Source organism: Trichechus manatus, unplaced genomic scaffold (assembly GCF_000243295.1).
Source record: "Trichechus manatus latirostris isolate Lorelei unplaced genomic scaffold, TriManLat1.0 scaffold00120, whole genome shotgun sequence".
Taxonomy (NCBI): Eukaryota; Metazoa; Chordata; class Mammalia; order Sirenia; family Trichechidae; genus Trichechus; species Trichechus manatus.
This window is the reverse complement of record NW_004444056.1, coordinates 1273518-1294407: the sequence shown is the minus strand read 5'-3', so window position 1 is coordinate 1294407 and position 20890 is coordinate 1273518. Positions and strand designations below refer to the sequence as shown.

Here is a 20890-nt window from a genome sequence, read left to right as displayed (position 1 = left end):
AGGGCCAGGGAGAGGCATGCCTGCAAGCACGGCTGGGAAGAGGCCATCCTGATAGAAGAACTGTATCCTGAGTGTTCCTGAGCCTGAATTGTAACTGTTACTTCCCTAATAAACCCCATAATCACAAGTATTGTCTGTGAGCTCTCTGTGGCCATTGGAATGAATTATTGAACCCAGCAGAGAAGTAGAGAGTGCTGTGGGAGGGATGGTTGTTGTCAGAATTTGTAAAGATGGTGGAGAGAGGAGGCATATCTGACCTCCATCTCATAGGTATCAGCCATGAGCTGTTGATCTTGATTCTCCTTACTCCTTGTGAAGTTAGAGGAGGTTAGACACTGCCTCCACACCATTTTTACACGACCTAAATGCCCATCAACAGAAGACTGGATAAACAAAATGTGGTACATACATACAATGGAATACTGTTCAGCCAGCAGGAGAAATGAAGTTTTGCTACATGCTACAGTATGGATGGAGCTTGAAGATGTTATGCTGAGCTAAATAAGCCAACCATGAAGGGACAAATATTGTAAGAATTCACTTATATAAAAAGACAAGAAAAAATAAATGTACAGAGACCCAAGTTTATTTGTGCTTACCAGGGGAAGAAGGGAGGGAGAAAGGGGGGTTAATGACGGAAAAATTGCACTGATTAAGGTTAAGGTTGCACAGCCAATTATTGGAATTGCTGTCAATAAGCTGTACACCTATAAAAAGTTGAACTGGCAAAAGTTGTGTGATAGATATATTTACAACAATGACAAAAAAAAAGAGTAGCTGCTGAGGCTGCTTATGTACAAAAAAACACCTCGTGATTTGGTTCCTTGGTTTGGAGGTTTAGGGTAATGGTTTCATGGGACATCCCAGTTAATTGGCCTAATAACACATTTAGTGATTCTGTTCTACCTCCTAGTTTGTTGTGTAGTGTCTTAAAAGCTTGGGGTCTTAAAAGCTTGAAAGTGACCATCTAAGGTACAATTGGTCTTTATGCACCTACAGCAACAGAGGAAGAAGGAGAGTTAGGAAAAGGAGGAGGAAATGGAATGTGTGGCTAATTGCCTCCATGAACAACTGCTTCCTTTGCCATGTGAACAGAACTGGATAGAGCCCAGCTACTATTACTGAACATTTTGATCAAAGATTCCACAGAAAAATCCTGATCAAAACAGGAAAAATGCAGAACTGAATTTAAAATTCTCATGGAGTCTAGATTTTCTGGAGCCATAGAGAGTGGATGAACCCCTAAAACTACTGGCCTTGAGCTAACCTTTAAACCTTAAACCAAAAATATCTCCTGAAGTCTTCTTAAAACCAAGCAATAGTTTAGCTTAAGTAGTAAAAAAAAGGCCTGCTTTGAGCATTATGCTGTTTTAAGAACTATCTACATAGAATCAAATTGACAACAGCAACCCTAAAGATTAGACAGGAACCTTAGGGGACAGTGAGTTTATGTTAATGATGGAGGAACAACTGAGAGAAGGAGGGTGAGAATGGTTGTAATCAATGTCACTAAATTGTACATGTAGAAACTGTTGAATTGGTTTGTTTTGTTGTGCATATTCCCAACAACAAAAATTTTAAATTTAGAAAAAAGGAGGAAAACATGAAAAAGAGGAAATCTCTCCAATGGAGGCTAAAATAATGCAAAGAACTGACAACTCTCAGACTATGGTGTTAAACATTTTTCAAGAAAGCAAAAAACACAGAAAAACTAGCAGAGTTTAGGAAACAAATGGAAGAACAAAATGAGAGACTTAACAAGTACATTGAAAACATTTTTAAAAAAACAAAGAGAACTACTGGAACTGAAGAACAAAACATGTGAATTAGGAAAAGCAAGGGTAACACTCAACAATAGAGTCAAACAGAGAAGACAGAATAAGTGAACCAGAAAACAAAACATTCAGAAACATACCAAGTCTTAAGAGAAACAAAAGAACAAAGAAAAGCAAACAACCCCAAAAGGAAACATGGAATTCAATTTAGAAATCTAACATTAGAATTACTGGAATCCCAGAGCACTATACAACAATAAAGGCACAGAAAAAGTTTTCCAAGAGATAATCAGAGAGAATTTCCCAGACCTGAGCAGAAGAGCAAGCCTGCAAATATAGGAAGCTACACGAACCCCAATCAGAAGAGACACAAGAATATCAACTCCACACCATATCCTAATAAAATTCTTGAAAACCAAAGACAAGGAGAGAATTCTGAAAGCAGCAAGAGAAAAATGCAATTTAACATACCAAGGGTCTTTCATAAGAATCAGTACAGGTTGCTCTCTAGAAACTCTAGAGGCCAGAAAACAATGGAGCGACATATATAAAATACTGAACCAAAACAACTGCCAACCAGGAATTCTTTATCCAGCAAAGCTGTCATTCAAAACTGAGGGGGAAATCAAGACATTCCCAAACAGAAACTCTGGGAATTTGCCACTACGAGACCTGCTTTGCAAGTATTACTCCAGGGAGTATTAACAAATGGAAAGGCAAAAGCATTAAGAAATAAGTACAAACTAAACTTATTGAATATAGGTTGTATATTGATGTTAATGGAGACACACCAACAGAAATGGTGGAGAGAGGAGCTTATCAGGAATAGATTTATCATGTTAAAGTTGTATGTTAACTGTTATTCATATGTTAAACTTTGTAGTAATTGTAAGTTGTGTAATGTAACAGATATGGTAACCACGAAGAAATCAGCAAGAAGAAACATTCTGAAGAAAAGAAGGAACTTAACAAAAGGCTCCTCACAAGAAAGCATCAAAACACAAACAAAAACAGAAAAATCAGAATAATAAAACAAGATACAAAACACTCAAAAATCAAAAGGCAAAATGAGCAAGGTAGACACTTCGTTTTCATTAATAACCTTAAATGTAAATGGTCTAAAAGCCCCATGCAAAAGGCAGAGAGTGGCAGAATGGATAAAAGAACATGATCCATCCTTTTGCTGTCATCAAAAAACACATCTTACACATAAGTCACAAACAGGCTGAAAATAAAAGCATGGAGAAAAATATTCCAAGCAACCAGTAAACAAAAAAGAGCAGGGGTGGCCATACTGATATAGAATAAAATAGACTTAAAATCTTTTACAAGAGGTAAAGAAGGATATTACATAATAATAAAAGAGTCAATTCATCAAGAAGACACAACAATTATAAATATATATGCACCTATCAGCAATGCACCAAAATAAGATGAAACAAATACTAATAAGAAAGAAGAAATAGACAACTCCACAATAATAGTATGGGACTTCAACACACCACTTTCAATTATAGACAGATCATCTAAAATGAAAATCACTAAGTACATTGAGAACTTAAAACTATAAGCCAACTGGACCTAAAGGACATATATATGACACTCTATCCAACTTTAGAACAATACACATTCTTCTCCAGCACACGTGGATCGTTATCCAGAATAGACCATACGCTAGGTCACAAAACAAGTCTCAACAAATTTAAAAAGACTGAAATCATACAAAGCATCTTCTCTAACCATAAAGATATGAAGCTAGAAATCAACAACAGTATAAATAAGGAAAATTAAATGAATAAATACATGGAAACTAAAACATTACTAAAAAACTTGGGTTGTAGAAGGAATCAGAAGTGAAATTAAAAAATTCCTAGAATCAAACAAAAATGAAAACACATCATATCAAAACATTTGGGACATAGCAAAAGCAGTACTCAGAGAAAAATTTATAGCAATAAATGGCTACATTAAAAAAGAAAGATCCAAAATCATTAACTTAAACAGACAACTTGAAAAAACAGAAAAGGAAGAGGAAAAGAAGGCAAAAGCTACCAGAAAAAAGGAAACAATAAAGTTCAGGGTAGAAATAAATGAAATTCAAAATAGAAAAACAATTGAAAGAATTAACAATTCTTTGAAAAAATCAATAAGACAAACCACTGCCTATACTAACAAAAGAAAAAACAAGAAAAGGCAAATAACCAAATTAAGAAATGGATTTTGTGACTTTACAACTGATGCAACAGAGATAAAGAAGATCATAACAAGTTACTATGCAAAATCATACTCCAACAAATTTGAAAACCTAGATGAAATGGACAGCTTCCTAGAAATACTACCTACCCAAACTAACACAAAAATAAGTAGAAAGTTTAAACAGACCAAACACAAAAGAGATTGAAGATGCATCAAAAAACTACCAACAACAACAACAACAACAAAAACCAGAACCAGATGGCTACACTGCAGAATTCTATCAAACATTCAGAGAAAATTTGACACAATCCTCCTCAACCTCTTGAAAAACACAGAAGAGGAAGGAACACTACTTGACTCTTTTTATGAAGCCAGCATAACCCTGATACCTACGTCAGGCAAAGACATCACAAAAAAAGAAAATTACAAACAAATATCCATTATGAACATAGACACAAAGATTTTCAACAAAATTCTAACCAACAGACTCTAGCAACATATAAAAAAAAAAATTAGACACCATGATAAAGTGGATTTCATATCAGGATTACAGGGGTGGTTCAACATCAGAAAATCAACCAATGAAATCTACCACATAAATAAAACAAAGAACCATATGAGCACATCAATCGATGCAGAAAAGCCATTCAATAATATTCAACACCCTTTCCTGATAAAAACTCTCACTAAAATACAAATAGAAGGGAAATTCCTCAACACAATTAAGGGCAAATATGCAGAAACAACCTCATGATTGTCCTATTCAAAATGGCCAATATCAATACATTTCAGCTCACTAATGCCTAGCATATGATATTTATGTGTTCCATTTCATTTCTGATTATTTCCAATTTTTCTAGACTCATACTTTATACGTTCCACATTCCGATTACTAAATGGATGTTATGTTCTGATTAGTAATGGATTTATCTGACATCAGCAATGATATCCCTTGTCCCATGTCTTCTTCTGAATCCAGCTTGAATTTCTGGCAATTTCCTGTCGAGGTACTGCTGCAACTGCTTTTGAATGATCTTCAGCAGTATTTTACTTGTGTGTGATATTAAACATATTGCTCGATAATTTCTGCATTCTGTTTGATCACCTTCTTTGGAATGGGCACAAATATGAATCTCTCCCAGTCGGCTGACCAGGTAGCTGTCTTCCGAATTTCTTGGCATAGACCAGTGAGCACTTCCAGTGCTCCACTCGTTTGTTGAAAGATCTCAATTGGTATTTCATCAATTCCTGAAGCCTTGTTTTTCACCAATGCCTTCAGCACAGCTTGGGCTTCTCCCTTCAATACCATCGGTTTTTTATCACATGCTACCTCCTGAAATGGCTGAACGTTGACCAATTATTTTTGGGACAGTGACTCTGTGTATTCCTTCCATCTTTTTTTTTTTTTTTTCAGCAGAAGCAGCAGCAGCCAATATTTATTGAGAACTGTCCAGAACTATGTTAAACACTTTGCATGCATTACGTAATTTGATGAACTGATATTCACAATATCCCTCCATTTTACACATAAGAAAACTAAGGCTTGTAGAGTAATTTGGCTTCAGAGCTCTTAACCACTACATTATAGAATCTCATTTCCTATAGAAATACCCTACCCTCGGAAGTACCCTACCCTAAGAAATACCTACTTTGAACATAATTCCATCTTCTTTTGATGCTTCCTGTGTTGTTTACTATTTTCCCCGTAGAATCCTTCAGTACTGCAACTCGAGGCTTGAACTTTTTCTTGAGTTCTTTCAGCTTGAGAAATGCTGAGCGTGTTCTTTCCTTTTGGTTTTCTAACTCCAGGTCTTTGCACATTTCATTATAATACTTTACTTTGTCTTTTCGAGCTGCCCTTTGAAATCTTCTGTTCAGCTCTTTTACTTCATCATTTCCTCCATTCACTTTAGCTACTCTAGGTTCAAGAGCAACTTTCAGAGTCTCTTCTGAGATCCATTTTGGTCTTTTCTTGCTTTTTTTTTTTTTTTAATTGTACCTTAGATGAAGGTTTACAGAACAAAATAGCTTCTCATTAAACAGCACACATATTGTTCTATGACATTGGTTAACAACCCCATGACATGTCAACACTCTCCCTTCTCAACCTTGGATTCCCTATTACCAGCTTTCCTGTCCTCTCCTGCCTTCTAGTCCTTGCCCCAAGACTGGTGTGCCCCTTTAGTCTCGTTTTGTTTTATTGGCCTGTCTAATCTTTGGCTGAAGGGTGAACCTCAGAAGTGACTTCATTACTAAGATAAAAGGGTGCCCAGGGGCCATACTCTTGGGGTTTCTCCAGTCTCTGTAAGGCCAGTAAGTCTGGTCTTTTTTAATGAGTTAGAATTTTGTTCTACATTTTTCTCCAGCTCTGTCCAGGATCCTCTATTGTGATCCCAGTCAGAGCAGTCAGTGGCAGTAGTTAGGCACAATCTAGTTGTACTGCACTCAGTCTGGTGGAGGCCATGGTAATTGTGGTCCATTAGTCCTTTGGACTAATCTTTCCCTTGTGTCTTTGGTTGTTTTCATTCTCCCTTGCTCCCGAAGGGGTGAGACCAGTGGAGTATCTTAGATAGCCACTCAAATGCTTTTAAGACCCCAGACGCTACTCACTAAAGTAGAATGTAGAACACTTTCTTTATAAACTATGTTATGCCAATTGAGCTAGATGTTCCCCAAGACCATGGTCCCCACAGCCCTCAGCCCAGTAATTTGGTTGTCAAGAAGTTTGGATATGTCTATGGAGCTTCCATGACTTTGTCTTCTACAAGTTGTGCTGGCTTTCCCAGTATTGTGTACTATCTTACCCTTCACCAAAGTTACCACTTATCTATTGTCTATTTAGTGTTTTTCCATCCCCACCCCTCCCCTCCCTCATAACCATCAAGGATGGTCTCTTTTTGTGTATAAACCTTTTCATGAGTTTTTATACTAGTGGTCTCATACAATATTTGTCCTTTTGTGACTGAGTTATTTCACTCAGTATAATGCTCTCCAGATTCACCCATGTTGTGAGATGCTTCACAGATTCATCATTGTTCTTTATCATTGTGTAGTACTCCACTGAGTGTATGTACCACAGTTTGTTTATCCATTCATCTGTTGATGGGCATCTAAGTTGTTTCCATCTTTTTGCTGTTGTGAGCAATGCTGCAATTAACATGGGTGTGCATATGTCTATTCATGTGACAGCTCTTATTTCTCTAGGATATATTCATAGGAGTGGGATTGCTGGATCATATGGTATTTCTATTTCTAGCTTTCTACGGAAGCGCCATATCATTTTCCAAAATGGCTGTACCATTTTGCATTCCCACCAGCAGTGCATATCTTTCCTATCTTTTTAACAACCTCTTGCTTTCTTCACATATGATGTCCTTGATGTCATTCCACAACTCGTCTGGTCTTCGGTCACTAGTGTTCAGTGCATCAAATCTATTCTTGAGATGGTCTCCAAATTTAGGTGGGATATATTCAAGGTTGCACTTTGGCTCTCGTGGACTTGTTCTAATTTTCTTCAGCTTCAACTTGAACTTGAATATGAGCAATTGATGGCCTGTTCTGCAGTCGGCCCCTGGCCTTTTTGTAACTGATGACACTGAATTTTTCCATTGTCTCTGTCCACAGATGTAGTTGATTTGATTCCTGTGTATTTCATCTGGTGAGGCCCACGTGTATAGTCACTGTTTATGTTGTTGAAAAAAGGTATTTGTGATGAAGTAGTTGGTCTTGCAAAATTCTCTCATGCAATCTCCATTGTTGTTTCTATCACCAAGGCCATATTTTCCAACTACTGATACTTCTTCTTTGTTTCCAACTTTCACATTCCAGTCACCGGTAATTATCAGTGCACCTGGAATGCATGTTTGATCAATTTCAGACTGCAGAAGTTAGTAAAAATCTTCAATTTCCTCATCTTTGGCCTCAGTAGTTGGTGCACAAATTGGAATAACAGTCGTATTTTAACTGGTCTCCCTTGTAGGCGTATAGATGTTATCCTATCACTGACCACACTGTATTTCAGAATAGATCTTGAAATGTTCTTTTTGACGATGAATGCCATGCCATTCCTTTTCCATTTGTTGTTTCCAGCACAGCAGACCATATGATTGTCCAACTCATTTCACTAATGCCTAGGATATTGATGTTTATGCATTCCATTTCATTTTTGATGATTTCCAATTTTCTTACATTCATACTTCATACTTCGCACCTTCCGATTATTAATGGATGTTTGCCGGTTTCTTCTCATTTTGAGTCGTGCCACGTCAGCAGATGATGGTCCCGAAACCTTAACTCCATCCACGTCATTAAGGTAGACTCTACTTTGAGGAGGCAGCTCTTCCCCAGTTGTATTTTGAGCGCCTTCCAGCCTGAGTGGTTCATTTTCTGACACTATGTCAAACAATGTTCTACTGCCATTTATAAGGTCTTCACTGGCTAATTTTTACAGAAATAGACCACCAGGTCCTTCTTCCTAGTCTGTCTTAGTCTGGAAGCTCATCTGAAACCTGTCCACCATGGGTGACCCTGCTGGTATTAGAAATACCAGTGGCATAGCTTCCAGTATCACAGCAACACGCAAGCCATCAAAGCACAACAAACTGACAGACGTGTTTCACAGTTTAGGAGGCTAGAAGTCTGAATCCATAGTGTCAGCTCTAGGGAAAAGCTTTCTCTCTCTTTCAACTCTGGAGGAAGGTCTTTGTCTCTCTGCGTGTTTGTTCCTGGGCGATCTTCATGTGGCTTGGCATCTCTCTTCCCCCATCTCTGCTTTACTGAAATGGAAAAACTAATGACAACTTCATATGGAAAGGAAAGAAACCTCGAATAGCCAAAGCAATATTGAAGAAAAAGAACACAGCAGGGTGCCTCACACTACCTAGTAGCAAAACATACTATACAGCCACTGTAATCAAAAGTCTGCTATTGGTTCAACAATAGACATACAGACCAGTGGGAAAGAACTGAAAACTCAGAACTAAACCTAAACATGTATGGACAACTGATTTTCGACAAGGGGTCAAAGTTCATTCAGCAGGGCAAAGACAGTCTCTTTAACAAATGGTGCTAGCAAAAGTGGATATCCACCTGCAGAAAATTTAAACAAGATCCATACTTCATACCACACACAAAAATTAACTCAAAGTGGATCAAAGACCTAAACGTTAAACCTAAAACCATAAAATTCCTAGGAGAAAACAATGGGACCTAATCTTTTGTAAAAACACCATAACAGATATTACAACAAAAACACAAATAGAAGAAAACAAAATAGATAAAATGGATCTCATAAAAACTGAAAATTTATGTTTATTGAAAGACATTATCAAAAGAGTAAAAAGAGAACCTACAGACTGGGAAAAAATCTTCAGAAATGATATGTAAGAGTCTAATCTTCAAAATTTACAAAAAACTTAAAAGAGACAAACAACCCAACTACAAATGAACAAAGGCAGAAACAGAACCTTCACCAGAGAAGACATCCAAGCAGCCAACAAACACATGAAAAGCCATTAGAGAGATGCAAATCACAGCTACAATGAGATACCATCTCACCCCAACTAAAATGGCACTGATTAAAAAAACAGATAACAAATGTTGGCGATGATGTGGGGAGATTGGAAATCTTATCCATTGCCGGTAAGATTGTAAAATGGTATAACCACTATAGAAAATGGTATGGCACTTCCTCAAAAAACTAGAAATTCAACTACCTTATGATCCAGTAATCCCGCTCCTAGGGATAAACCCTAAAGACCTAAAAGCTCAGACACAAACAGACATATGCACTCCTATGTTCATTGCAGCTTTATTCACAATAGCAAAAATTGGAAACAACCAAAGAGCTTGTCAATGGATGAATGGATAAGCAAATTGTTGTATATACATAAAATGGAATACTACACAACTATAAAGAAAAACGAGTAGGTGAACTGTAACATGGGTAGACATGGAGACCATAATGCTAAGGGAAGTAAGTCAACCATATAAGGACAAATATTGTATCATCCTCTTTTATAAGGAAACAAGAACAGATAAATATAGACAGACCAATATTCATTGGTGGTTACCAGAGAAAGGAGAGAGGAAGGGAAAAGTATGCTTTAGACTTAGAAACTAGTTATTTTTGGTGATGGGAAAAGCAGCAATGAATAAGAATGTAGTGAGCACAGCACAGCCAAAGTAAAAATGAAAGAGCACATGTGGATGTGTATAGCTACAATTAAAGAGAATGTAGACAATTGTGATAAATATAACCAATGTCAATAAACAATTTGTGTGGGAATTGTCAAATGGGAACCTGACTTACTGTGTAAACTTTCACCAAAAGCTCAATTAAAAAAAAAAAGAAAGAAAAATGGAACAGGAGCCATGCCTCACACCACACACAAAAAATTCAAAATCGATTAAAGACCTAAATGGAAAACTACAACCATAAAATTCTTAGAAGAAAATGCACAGCCAAAGCTGTCGGGCCTAGCTTTTAACAATGGAGTATCCAATATAACAAAAGCACAAACAGCAAAAGACAAAAGAAATAAATGGAACATCACAAAAATTAAAAACTTTTCTTCATCAAAAGACTTTACCAAAAAAGTGAAAAGACAAGCTACCAACTGTGAGAATATCTTCAGAAACCATATATCCAATTAGAATCTAATAACCAAAGTATATATAAAACTTCAACAACTCAACAACAAAAAGGCAAATAACCCAATCAAAAAATCGGCAAAGGACTTGAATAGACATTTCAACAAAGAGGATATTCAAGTGGCCACCAAAAACAGGAAAAGATACTCAATATCATTAGCCATCAGAGAGATGCGAATCAAAACCACAATGAGAAACTTTTCACTCCCACTAGGATGGTTAAGATAAAAAAAAAAAAAATTCACAGAAAATAACAAATATTGGCAAAGCGAGGGTGTGGGGAAATCAGAAAATTGGAAACCTTATCCATTGCTGGTGAAAATGCAAATGCAAAATGTTACAATTGTGGAAAACAGTGTGGCAGTTCCTCAGAAAACTAAAAATAGAACTACCTACAACTCAACAATTCTTCTAAGTATATACCCAAAAGACTTGAAAGCAGAGGCTCAAAAAGAGATTTGTACTCTCATTTTCATTGCAGCTCTATTGGCAATAGCCAAAAAGGTAGAAACAACCTAAATGCCCATCCGGATGAATGGATAAACAAAATGTGGTACATACATACAATGGAATACTACCAGTAACAGAAATGAAGTCTTGATACATGCTACAATATGGATGCAGCTGGAAGACATTAAGCTGAGTGAAATAAGTCAATCACAAAAGGACAAATATTGTATGAACTTATATAAAAAGAACAAGCAAATGAATAGAGACTGAACTTTATCAGTGGTTACCAGGAGTGGGAACGAAGAGTAAAGGGGCTATTATTGCTTGTAGAGTACTGAGTTTTGGTTTACAGTGATGAAAAAATCACACAGAATAAGAGTAGGGCTGCACAGCTAATTGAAGTAATTGCTGTCAATAAGTTGTACACCTGTAAAAAGTTGAATTGGCAAAAGCTGTGTGACAGATATATTTACAACAATGACCAAAAAACTCAAGAGTAGCTGCTGAGGCTGCATATATAGAAACAAACACCTCACGAGATTTTTCCTTGGTTTGGACGTTTAGGGTCATGGTTTCATGGGACATCCCAGTTAAGTGGCCTAATATGTTTAGTGCTTCTGTTCTACCTCTTACTTCACTGTGTAGTGGGGTCTTAAAAGCTTTCAAGCAGACACCAAAGTACAATTGGAAAGGATTCTGGGAAGATGGAGGCATAAACAGACCACTGTTCCACCATCCCTCAGAAATACAAGAATTACAATAAGGAAACGGTGCTTGGCTTTGAGAGACTCTGAATTGGAGAGTAGTGGAAAGCAGTGGGGAACTGCAGACAAGCAAGAATCATCGAATCAACAAGTTGCACACAGTAGAAAAATTGCTTCTGCCATCATCCTTGTACCTCCTCCCAGCCATATGGGCTGCTGGCTGTTGTGAACTGGGGAAATGTCCCTAGTAAAAGAGACATCTTCCCTAACCACCACATCCCCTGCCTGGACAAAGAGACAGGAACCAAGCTTCTGCTCTAAAATCAACAAGGCAGACCTTCCCAGGAGCCCTTCTGGAGTGTGCCGGCACCTACCCCATGGGGACACTATCGTCTGCAAGCCTACTGTGAATTGCTACAGGATGCCTTTGTAGTGGAGTCCACTCTCATAATCAACACACTACCTCCTCCCAGCACAATCCAAAGTTAAGGCCTCTGAAACCAACAGGATAGACCGCCCAGGGAGTCAGTTCAGATCTGTCTGCCCCCCTTTCTGGATGGCGCTGAGGACTGCTGAATGAGGCTGCTGAGTGCTAGGAAGCAGGCACCTTGAGTGAAAGCTACACCCACAGCCAACATATTACAAGGGGGGCTCTGATAACAACAAGGCAAACGCCTCTGGGGATCCGTTCAGAGAATGACAGCCCCTCTCCAACCTGGACATTGTCACTTGCAAGCCAGCTGTTGAGTTGCTACAAAAGGTCCCTGCAGTGGGGTCTTCCCCCATAGTCAGCATTCTAATCTACCTCCCTGCATACCCTATAGCTTAGGCCTCTAAAACCAACAGGAAAATCCTCCCTGGGGGTCAGTTTGGGTTAGTCTGCCCCCACTCCCAGTTGGTGCTGAGGATGGCTGATGGAGGCTGCTGTGTGCTAGAAAGCAAGCATGTTGTGTGGAAACTGCACTAACAGCTAACCATTTAACGGAGGCTCTGACAGCAATAAGGCAGACCTCCATGGGGATCTGACTTGGGCATGACACCCCCTTTCCCTCTTGGTACCTGTTGATTATGACGCTGTTGCAAACTGCTACAGCAGGCCCCTGCAATGGTGTCTGCTCCCATAGTCAGCATTCTACCTGCCTCCCTATTTACCCCATATTTCAGGCCTTTGAAATCAACAGGACAGGCCTCCATGGAGGTCAGTTTGGATCTGTCTTCTCCTTCTGGTCGGTGCTGGAGACTGCTAAGGCTGTTGTGAGTTAGGAAGCAGGTATCTTGAGTGGAGGCTACACATGCAGAACACATACTATGGGGTGAGTTCTGATAGTAACAAGGCAGACCTTCCTGAGGGTCCATTCGGAGCATTACAACCCCTCCCTGACATGTTAACTGTTGGACACTGGACTGATAAGATCTCTTACAGAAGGTTCCCTACAGTGGTACCAGGAGGAGGGTCACTTAAGTGAAGACTGCTGCCCCCCAACCACAGAGCCTCTAGGGCTCTAAAACCAACAAGGCAGATCTTTTAGAGATCCTTCTGGGGACTGCCAGCCCCTCATCCTCCTGAAATGGAGGAAAACCTGCCTGTTCTTCCCCTGAATGCAAGCATCCCCCACAGAGCAGGGAAGGAAGCCTTGGGCAAAACTGAAGGACAACATGCAGCCCAGAAGGGGGCTCACTGGGAGTGGGTTTTCTGACTGAAAACGTGGTTGTAGAAACAGGGACGGGAAGGGAGTAATAATCAGAGAGAGAACTGTGCTCCCGGTGGACAGACTGATTAGTGCACAATATCTCACCTGAATGGCAGTGCCCGCTGGTGGACAGATCAACCACAGCGTGTTCTCTGGTGTGCTTGGGAGACACTGAAAGTTGAAAACCAAGATATGGCACTTTCGGATCCTGATTAAACAAGGGAAGGAAAAGGAGCTATCACAGAGAGAGAAAGAGAGAAAATGGTAAGCAAAGGCCAAAGGCTCTGCCTGCCTAATGGTTTTTTGCAGAAAGCAGTGCAGGCAAAAACACCAAATACTGGAAAAAACTGAGAAAGTTAACACCCTCAAAAATTCCAAAGTCTCAACAAAAAAATCAAAAGGCACACAAAGAACAAACAACTGCCCATCCAAATGAACATGACAAACGGAGTGAAAGCGCATCTAGAGGTGACCAAATAATGAAAAAAATGGATGAATATAATACAACAATGTTAAACATAATTAAAAAGTTAAGGGAAAACAGAAAAAGAAAGCAAAGAAATAAGGAAAACAATGCAAGAACAAAAGAATCTAAAAAAGATATGTTGCAACTGAAACGGCCAATGACTGAAATGAGAAAATCAATACAAGGACCTACCAACAGATTTAACCAGGCAGAAGAAAGAATAAATGAATTAAAGAATAAGATAGTCAAAATTACTGATGCTGAAGAGTGCCAAGAATGAAGGCTCAAGCAGGCTGAGCACAGTTTAATGGAATTATGCGACAACAAGAGACCTAATATGCACATCATGGGAATTCCAGGAGATGAGAGAGAGAAGGGCACAGAAAGAATATTTGCAGAAATAATGACAGAAAATTTCCCCAATCTAACAAAGGACATGAATCTACAAATCCAAGAATCACAAGCAGGATAAACCCAAAAAGATCTACACCAAGACACATCATAGTTAGGCTCTCAAAAAGTAAAGATAAACAGAGACTCCTGAAAACAGTAAGAGAGAAGCAAGCAATCACATACAAAATATGCCCAATAAGATTAAGGGTGAATTTCTCCTCACAAACAGTGGAGAAAGGAAGCAATGGAATGACATATTTAAAGTGCTGAAAGAAAAAAAAAAAACTGTCAACCAAGAATACTATACCCAGCAAAACTGCCCTTCAAGAATGAGAGTGAAATTAAAACATTCCCAGACAAACAGAAGCTGAGCAAGTTCATATCCACCACACCAGCCCTACAAAAAAACACTAATGGTAGTTATGTAGATGAAAAACAAAAGGCACTAGAAAGCAACTCAGAGACATACATAAAAACAAAGATCCATAATAAAGGAAATTGTAAGGACAACTATAAGGGCTAGTAATAAGGTATTCATGCTTGATAATTCTGCTTTGTCTTTCATGCTTTTTAATGACAAATGAAAAAAAGCAGGGATAAAATTATGTTACAGGGCACATAAAATATAAAGACTATTTAGTGATGTTATTGTTAGGTGCTGTCCATTCGGTTCTGATTCATGGCGACCCTATGCACAACAGAATGAAACAATGCCCGGTCGTGCGCCATCCTCACAATCTTGTTGTTTGAGCCCATTACTGCAGCCACTATGTCAACCCATCTCGTCGAGGGTCTTCTTTTTTGCTGACCCTCTACTTTACCAAGTATGATGTCATTCTCCAGGGACTGGTCCCTCCTGATGACATGTCCAAAGTATGTGAGACAAAGTCTCGCCATCCTCACCTCCAAGGAGCACTTTGGCTGTATTTTTTCCAAGAGAGACTTGTTCGTTCTTCTGGAAGTCCATTGTATATTCAATATTCTTCACCAAAACCATAATTCAAAGGCATTAATTCTTCTTTGGTCTTCCTTATTCATTGTCCAGCTTTCACATGCAAATGAGGCAAGTGAAAAATCATGGCTTGGGTCGGGCGCACCTTAGTCCTCAAAGTGACATCTTTGCTTTTCAATACTTTAAAGAGGTCCTTTGCAGCAGATTTTCTCAGTGCAATACATCATCTGATTTCCTAACTGCTGCTTACATGGGTGTTGATTGAGGATTCAAGTAAAACAAAATCCTTGACAACTTCAGTCTTTTCTCCGCTTATCATGATGTTACTTATTGCTCCAGTTGCGAGAATTTTTGTTTTCTTTATGTTGAGGTGTAATCCATACTGAAGGCTGTAGTCTTTGATCTTCAGCAGTGAGTGCTTCAAGTCCTCTTCGCTTTCAGCAAGAAAGGTTGTGTCATCTGCATATCACGGGTTGTTAATGAGTCTTCCTCCAATCCTGATGCCACATTCTTCTTCATATAGTCCAGCTTCTTGGATTATTTGCTCAGCATACAGACTGAATTAGTGAAAGGATACAACCCTGACGCACACTTTTCTTGATTTTAAACCATACAGTATCCCCTTCATCTGTTCAAACAACTGTCTCTTGGTCTATGTACAAGTCCCGGATGAGCACAATTAAGTGTTCTGGAACTCCCATTCTTCATGTTATTCATAATTTGTTACGATCCACACAGTTGAATGCCTTTGCATAGTCAATAAAACACAGGTAAACATCTTTCTGGTATTCTCTGCTTTCAGCCAAGATCCATCTGACATGAACAATGATATCCCTTGTTTCATGTCCTATTCTGAATCTGGTTTGAATTTCTGGCTGTTCCCTGTCGACGTACTGCTGCAATTGCTTTGAATGATCTTCAGCAAGATTTTATCTACATGTACTATTAATGATATTGTTTGATAATTTCTGCATTCCGTTGGATCACCTTACTTTGGAATGGGCAAAATATGGATCTCAGTTTATGGATCTCAGTTGGCCAGGTAGCCGTCTTTCAAATTTCTTGGCATAGAAAAGTGAGCACCTCCAGCGCTGCAACCGTTTGTTGAAACATCTCAATTGGTGTGATCGTTGGGATTGTGTGTCAAACTGGCTGGGCCATGATTCTCAGTGGTTTGGCAGTTATGTAGTTTGGCAGTCGTGTGATAATGTGATCACTTCCATGATGAGATTTGATATAGTGTGATTACTTCAATGATGGGATTGGCTGTGAGCAGCCAATCAGTGAAAGAGAGTTTCCTTGAGCATGTGGCCTGCATCAAATATAAGTGTACATGCTGGCAAGGCTCATGGGCTTTTCCTCACTCTGGATCCTGCAGCTGGCTCCTGCTCATCTGACCTCCAGTTCTTGGGACCTGGGATAGCAGCTTATCTGCAGTCTTACCTGCCAATCTTCGGATTCATCAGTCTTTGCAGACTGTGAGCAAGAGCCCTGCTGTCTGACCTCCTGATCTTGGGTTTGCCAGCCCCTGTAGCTACATGAATCAGAAGAACCTCCAGCCTGATCCACAGATTTGGGGCATTCCAGCCTCTACAACCACGTGAGCCATTTCCTTTATATAAATCTCTTTATATAGATATTTATATGCTTTACTGGTTTTGCTTCTCTAGAGAACCCAGCTTAAGACATACTTGCTCTCTGTTATATATCAGGGATTCTTATTTGGCTTGACTCCACCCTCAAAAAGCTGGTTGCACACAGTTATTTCAAGGTGGTACAATGAATTTTTTAAAAATGGAATTCCTATTTATTGTTGTAAATGCTAAAGGAATCAAACTATTATACGGATGTTTCACTTTTCTAAGTTAGAAACTTAAAGCTCCAGCCCAGACTCTTTTTCCTTGAGCTAAAAGATCTCTGGATCCTACAGCCTACCAGGCATCTCCATTTGGGACCTCATATCACCAAGAAAGCAGCACCAGAAGCAGAGCGTGTCCTTTGGACCCAGGGTTCCTGTGCTGAGAAGATCCTAGACTAGGGGAAGATTGATTACAAGGATATTCCCCCAGAACCAACAGAGAGAGAGAGCCTTCCTCTAGAGCTGGCACTCTAAATTTGGATTTCTAGCCTCCTAAAATGTGAGAGAATTCTCTTTGTTAAAGCCATCCACTTGTGGTATTTCTGTTACAGCAGCAAAAGATAACTAAGACAATTAGTATTCCGTCAATTCCCGGAGCCTTGTTTTTCACCAATGCCTCCAGTGCAACTTGGAATTCTTCTTTCAGTACCATCAGTTCTTGATCATATGTCACCTCCTGAAATGGTTGCACGTCGACCAATTCTTTTTGGTGCAATGACTATGTGTATTCCTTCTATCTACTTTTGATGCTTCCCACATCATTCAATATTTTGGCCACAGAATCCTTCAAAATTGCAACTCAAGATTTGAATTTTTTCTTCAGTTATTAGAGCTTGATAAATGCCCACGGTGTTCTTCCCTTTTGGTTTTCTAACTCCAGGTCTTTGCACATTTCATTATAACATTTTATCTTCTCGAGCTGCCCTTTGAAATCTTTTGTTAAGCTCTTTTACTTTTATTATTTCTTCTATTTGATTTAGCTACTACAAGTTTAAGAGCAAGTTTCAGAGTCTCTTCTGACATCCATATTGGTCTTTTCTGTCTTTCCTGTCTTTTAAATAACCTTTTGCTTTCTTCATGTATGATGTCCTTGATGTCTTCCACAACTCATCTGTTCTTTGATCATTCATGTTCAATGCATCAAATCTATTCTTGAGATGATTTCCAAATTCAGGTGGGATATACTCAAGGTCATACTTGTTTTAATTTTCTTCAGCTTCAACTTGAACTTGCACATGAGCAATTGATGGTCTGCTCGGCAGGTGGCCCCTGGCCTTGTTCTCACTGATGATGTTGAGCTTTTCCATCGTCTCTTTTCACAAATGTAGTAGACTCGACTCCTCTGTTTTCCATTCGGTGAGGTCCTTGTGTATAGTCGCCATTTATTTGTTGAAAAAACTATTTGCAATGAATAAATCATTGGTCTTGCAAAATTCTATCATGCGATCTTCGGCATCGTTTCTATCACCAAGGCCATATTTTCCAACTACCAATCCTTCTTCTTAATTTCCAACTTTTACATTCCAATCACCAATAATTATCAATGTCTCTTGATTGCATGTTTGATCAATTTCAGACTGCAGAGTTAGTGATAACAACAACAAAATGGGGGAATGAGGAAGGAATGGTATAGGTATAGCATTTCTTGTATGTTATTAAAGTTAAGTTGGTACTAACTTGCCCTAGCATGTTATAAAAACAAGCTGTTAAATGTAATATCCATGGCAACCACTAAAAAAAAATCCAAAAACATACCAAAAAGGGAAGCAAAATCTCTCACTACAAAAACCCAACAAAACACAAAAGCAAGCAATAGTAAAATACAAGGCAATGAAGGCTTCAGACACACACACAAATAAATGGCAGATGTAAGTCACTTCTTATCGGTAATTACAGTGAATGTAAGTGGACTCTTTGCTCCAATCAAAAGAGAGCGGCAGAATGGATTAAAAAAGCATAATCCATATGCTCCAGCAATCCCACTAATAATCAAACCAAACCCGCTGCCATCAAGTCGATGCCAACTCATAGTGACCCTATAGGACAGAGAACTGCTCCATAGCATTTCCAAGGAACATCTAGTAGATTCAAACTGCTGACTTTTGATTAGCAGCCGAGTTCGTAACCACTGCACCACCAAGGCAACTCCACTACTAGGTAAATAAGAAACCCAAAAAAATAAGTATATATCTTAGAGAAATAAGAATCATCACATGAATAGACATATTCAAACCCATGTTCATCGCAGCATTGTTCACAATAGCAAAAAGATGGAAACAACCTAAGTGCCTGTCTTAGGCTGTATTCTCTAGAGAAGTAAAACATATAAGTATATATAGAGAGAGAGATTTATATCAAGGAAACAGCTCACACGACTGTAGAGGCTAGAACATCCCAAGTCTGTGGATCAGGGTAGAGGCCTCTGCCAAGTCACGAAGCCGCGGAAGCGGGCAACGCCAAGATCGGCAGGTCAGAGAGCAGAGCTCCTCCTCACAGGCTGTGAAGGTCGATGAATCCCAAGTTGGGCAGATAAGCTGACAGCTTAAGTCCCAAGAACCAGAGATGAGACGACAGTAGGCAGCCACAGAATCCAGAGTGAGCAAAAAGCCAGAACGTCTGCTTATATTCGGACAGAGGCCACACCCCCAAGGAGACTCCCTTTCATCTGATTGGCTACTCGCAGTATATTCAATCATTGGAGTGATCACATTAAAACACTGGGAATCATAGCCCAGCCAAGTTGACACACAATCTTAACCATCACAATCCACCCCTTGTCAACTTGGCACACGTACACATCTCCTTAAACCATACATAATTTCTGAATAAAGACAATTATAAAGTCACACTTTCGCCTAACATGATACAACACGCGTATAATCGAAAACGCACTAGTCTTGTTTACATCTTATATTTTACAAGTGAAGGAAACAAAAATATTTGATGCACACATAAAAAGCAGAAATACTCATAACAATTACAACCCCCGTTTCTGCAACTGGTCATGTGGCTGGGACTGGTATTTAAAACTACCTTCTTCCACCACCCATTCCATATTCCCTTTTCCCTCAGCAAGCACCTCGGCTGGTTGTGATTCTTTGCCTGGTGGGGTGACCCAAACCTTCATTCCTGAAGAGTCTGGGTCATTAGTAGCCATGTTGGAATTAGGTTGCTGTAGTTTTCCATTGACTTTAGTCACAGGGCATGGTAGTACTAAGAAACACCCTAAGGAATCTCCTACATTCCAGACACACTCTTCTTTACCTCCATTATGTACTGTCAATCCGATTTCCTCTTGGTAATCAGGACCAATCACACCAGCCAGTATAGTAACTCCCTTCTTTGCCTGTTGATCCAGAGGCATAAGGAGCCCAAACTGGCCAGAAGGCATTCTTTTTCTTGTCCTATACAAAAATTTATACATAGTTATGTGACTCTAATTGCTCTCCCCATACTGTCGCAGCACAATCCTCCTTTCTACCCCTGATTCCCCATGTACATTCAATGAGCTCCTAACCCTTTCTACCTTCCCATCTCACCTCCAGACAGAAACTGCCCATTGAGTCTTTTGTATCTACTTGAGCTAAGAGGCACACTCCTCACAAGTATCACTTTATGTCCCACGGTCCACTCCAATCCCTGTCTGAAGAGTTGGCCTCAGAAATTGTTTTACTTGTGGGCTGATAGAGAATCCAGGGGCCATGCTTTCTGGGGTTCCTCCAGTCTCAGTCAGACCATTAAGTCTGGTGTAACTAGAATTTGAGTTCTGCACCCCACTTTTCTCCTGCTTCATCCAGGACTCTCTGTTGTGTTCCCTGTCAGGGCGGTCATTGGTGGTAGCCAGACATCATCTAGTTCTTCTCCTCTCAGGTTGATAAAGTCTCTGGTTTATGTGGCCCTTTCTGTCTCTTGGGCTAATACTTTCCTTGTGTCTTTGGTGTTCTTCATTCTCCTTTACTCCAGGTGGTTGGGA

The 20890-nt window shown here is 39.3% G+C and overlaps 1 protein-coding gene across 2 annotated transcripts in view; it reads right to left on the bottom strand.

Moving 5' to 3' along the window:
• The window catches only part of ZNF484 (zinc finger protein 484), a 162728-nt gene that overhangs the window by 102456 nt on the left and 39382 nt on the right, over window positions 1-20890 (bottom strand). The window lies entirely within an intron of this gene.